The 4,428-nt window shown below is 43.9% G+C and overlaps 1 pseudogene; it reads left to right on the top strand.

The window, feature by feature from the left end:
- Window positions 1-3,700: 3,700 nt before the first annotated feature.
- On the top strand, window positions 3,701-4,158 carry LOC115836246 (annotated as a pseudogene).
- The last annotated feature ends 270 nt before the right edge of the window (window positions 4,159-4,428 follow it).

Below are 4,428 nucleotides of genomic sequence, written 5' to 3'. Positions count from 1 at the left end.
GGAAAATAAAGGATGAAAAACCATAGATTTTTCAACTACTGGTACGTTCAGAGAAAGGAATCCAGGGGTCAACCACAAAAGTCATTTTGTGTTTTTCTGAGTTTAGAAGTATTCTGCAAACATAAAGTATGAGGGTGGGAGTGTTCATGCTTTGCAATAGCTGACCTCTATAGAGATTCTGCTCTAAGAATCAGAGCTTGGCATTGCTTAGGGGCCTAGCTCAGGACAACCAGGAACATGGCTTCTTTCAGAAAGTCTTACAAATAAGTAAGAGATTCTATATGCTCTCTCACAGTAACACTTTTCTGCTGAACACATCTGTCAAAGGTAATCTCTTTGATAATCATACATTCTTTGGGGAGAGACTATAGAGCAGAGTAGGGATAAGCCAGCCTCTCCCAGTGGGCAATGGGCAATCATAGTGTGCAGTAGCTGGGAAACGTTTGGCAATCAGCTCTCAAAACAAACAAACAAAACAGCTCTGATTTGTAGCATTTGCCAATTTTTATGGTGTACATACTCCTTCCTTGGACAACTTTAAGCTTCCAACATGGTGTCACTGAACACACAGTTGGGAAGAGATGCACACAATGGGCTCTTGCCAGCCATGACACGCCTGCTTTACCACACCACTGACTCCCAGCCCCCACCTCCATTTCAAAGTTACATCTTTACTGTAAAAGCAGGCCTGTCCCTAATATTTTTACAGTTTAGGATACAGGTACAAATGGAGGCCCACATACTATATGTCTAGATATTTAAGGTATAAATCAAACTAACAAATTGTTCACTAAAATATGTCTTATCCTGTCACCTTAACAAATATACCTTTATAACTACCTGGAAAGCCAGGTTTAAATTTAGAATTCTATGCCTGAACATGCTTACATAGAAGAAGCCATCTCTGGCCCTCCATCTCAGGCTAACTCCCCTTCTCTTCCCACCCTCAGCACACACAAGCCCCAGCCCTTGCTGCCAAGCTCTAACCACACCCTCTGCAAACAGCTGCCCCTTGGCCATTTCTTAGGCCTGGGTGTGAGCACATTGACAATGTAGTCTGTGCACAGGAGAATGGGATGAGGGAGGAGGCCACACTCACCTAAAAATGGACTAGTGGTTATTTGAGAAGGGAATTACAGGGCCTCAAGTGCCTGAAGCATGGAGGTGGGGGTTGGCTTCCAAGAGGGCATGTCCTCGTTGCCCTGGGGATTCCTCACTCTTTGGGCACAGGATCAACATGGCCCAGGACCAACATGGGCCCTTTAAGGTACAGGACTCAGGGCAGGGCACTTTCTCCCCCACTCTTGAGAGTGACTACTGTGCAAAAGTCTCTCCTCTATCAGGACCTTCTGATGACCTTCAGTGTTAAACATCCTTCCCTCACTGAGGCTCCTGAAATTCCAATCACTCAGACAGAGTATGTACTGGGTACTACAATGTGCTGGCTCGAAGACAGTAAAGGAAGGAAAAGATTCTTCTGCCTCAACATTTCTTTCTTTCTTTTTTTTTCTTTCAGACAGAGTCTCACTGTGTCGTCAGGCTGGAGTGCAGTGGCGCAATCTCGGCTCACTGCAACCTCTGCCTCCCAAATTCAAGCGATTCTCCTGCCTCGACCTCATGAGTAACTGGGATTACAGGCACCCACCACCACGCCTGGCTAATTTTTGTATTTTTAGTAGAGATGGGGGTTTCACCATGCTGACCAGGCTGGTCTTGAACTCCTGACCTCAGGTGATCTGCCTGCCTCAGCCTCCTGAAGTGCTGGGATTACAAGTGTGAGCCACCATGCCCAGCCTCTGCCTCAACATCTCCGAAAGGTTAGTCCATTATATTTGGGTCTTCACTTGTACTTTAGAGCAGGGGTCGGCAAACCAGGACCCACAGGCTAAATCCTGTGCACCCGTGTTTGTACAGCCCATGACCTTAGAATACATTTTGAAAGGGCTAATGAAAAAAATCAAAAGAAGTATATTTCTGGATATGAGAAAATCATACAAATTCTAATTTCATTATCCATAAAGAAAATTGTACTGGAACACAGCCCTGTTGGTTTACATATTGTCTATGGCTACCAGGGCTGTTGACTGGTTGTGATGGAGACTCTTTGGTCCACAAAGCCTAAAATATTTACTCCCTAACCCTTAAGAAAGTTTCCCAACCTATACTTTAGAGTTAAGTTTCTTTCCTGTGCTTCTCCAAAAAAGATTGGTGGTACATAGAGTAAGAAGGATGTGAGCCCCTGAGAGTGAGAGACAGGACTAGCTGGATTTCCTAGGCCAACTAAGGATTCCTAAGCCTAGCTGGGGAAGGTGACCGCGCCTACCTTTAAATACGGGGCTTGTAACTCAGCTCACACCCAACCAATCAGGTAGTAAAGAGGGCTCACTAAAATACCAATTAGGCTAAAGACAGGAGGTAAACAAATAGTCAATCATCTAACACCTGAGAGCACAGAGGGAGGGACAATGATTAGGATATAAACCCCAGGCATTCGAGCCAGGAGTGGGCAACTCCCTTTGGGTCCCCTCCCATTGTACAGGAGCTCTGTTTTCACTCTGTTAAATCTTGCAACTGCACACACTCTTCTGGTCCGTGTTTGTTACGGCTCTAGCTGAGCTTTTGCTTGCCATCCACCGCTGCTGTTTGCCGCTGTCGCAGACCCGCCACTGACTTCCACCCTTCCGGATCCAGCAGGATGTCCACTGTGCTCCTGATCCAGTGAGGCACCCATTGCTGCTCCCAATCAGGCTAAAGGCTCACCATTGTTCTTGCATGGCTAAGTGCCCGGGTTCGTCCTAATCGAGCTGAACACTAGTCGCTGGATTCCACGGTTCTCTTCCATGACCCATGGCCTCTAATAGAGCTATAACACTCATCACATGGCCCAAGGTTCCATTCCTTGGAATCCATGAGGCCAAGAACCCCAGGTCAGAGGACAAAAGGCTTGCTGCCATCTTGGGAGCAGCCTGACACCATCTTGGGAGCAGCCCGCCACCATCTTGGGAGCTCTAAGAACAAAGACCCGCCGGTAACAAGAGGGAAGGGCTAGGAAAGGACAAAAAGGTGGAGACCAGAATCTGGGGCTGGACAGATTGCAGAACTTCACCTCCTGAGAAAAGGGCCTGGGTACATAAGGACAGAAATTGGAAGGAAAAAATGGGCATGGGAGCCTGTCATGCTTCATCAACACACAGGCCAGTCTTTGCCTTAGTTTCCCCCATTAATCCCATATATGGTCTCCATTTAATTGGAATTTTAAATCTCCACCGTGGAACTCACCATAGTGCCTTTGCTGTGTAATTAACTAACTTTGGGGTTGAATGGCATTGAGGGCTCATCATTAAAACATCTAGAGCAGCTCTGTCTAGTATAAAGATAATGAGAGCCAGCTATATATGTCTAAATTTTCTAATAGCTTCACTTTCAAAAGTAAGAAGAAACTGGCAATATAAATGAAGTATTTTACTTACACCAATATATCCAAAATATTATGATTTCAATATGTAATCAGTATAAAAATTACTGGGATATTCTATATTCTTTTTTTACACTAAGTCTTTAAATCTGGTAAATATTTTATTCTTACAGCACATCTCAGTTTGAAAAATCTCATGCAAAATTTCACCAGTAATACTTGATCTGTATTTATATTTCATAAAATTAATGGTTGAGAAAGTAGATTACAGACCCTTTTCATGAGATGGTGCCGAAAGCAAAGAAGGAAGCTCCTGCTGCTCATAAAGGAGAAGCCAGAATGAAGGCTTTGAAGGCCAAGAAGGCAGTGTTGAAAGGTGTCCATAGCCACAAAAAAAAGATCTGCACGTCACACACCTTCCAGTGGCCCCAGACACCGCAACTCCAGAGGCAGCCCAAATATCCTCGGAAGAGTGCCCCCAGGAGAAACAGGCTTGACCACTATGTCGTCAAGTTTCCCCTGACCACTGAGTCTGCTATGAAGAAGATAGAAGACAACACACTTGTGTTCATTTGGATGTTAAAAACAACAAGCACCAGATCAAATAGGCTGTGTGACATTGATGTGGCCAAGGTCAACACCCTGATTCTCCCTGATGGAGAGAAGAAGGCATATGTTCGACTGGCTCCTGATTACAATGCTTTGGATGTTGCCATGTTGCCAACAAAATTGGGATCATCTAAACTGAGTCCATCTGGCTAAGTCTAAATATATGTATATCTTTTCACCAGAAAAAAAAAAAAGTAGATTACACACTCAAAGTATTCTAAACATGCTTAAATATTTTCTAATATTAAATGAAGTTTCAATTTTTAAATGTAAATTTAAATTCATTAATATTACATAAAATTTAAAATTCAGTTCTTTAGTTATTATAGCCACATTTCACAGGCTCCATAGCCACATGTGGTTAGTGACTATCGTATTAGACAGAGTGGCTCTAGATAAATTCA

The sequence above is a fragment of the Nomascus leucogenys genome, chromosome 8 (assembly GCF_006542625.1).
Source record: "Nomascus leucogenys isolate Asia chromosome 8, Asia_NLE_v1, whole genome shotgun sequence".
Taxonomy (NCBI): domain Eukaryota; kingdom Metazoa; phylum Chordata; class Mammalia; order Primates; family Hylobatidae; genus Nomascus; species Nomascus leucogenys.
Note: the sequence above shows the minus strand (reverse complement) of the source record. Positions and strands in the feature narration are given on the sequence as shown.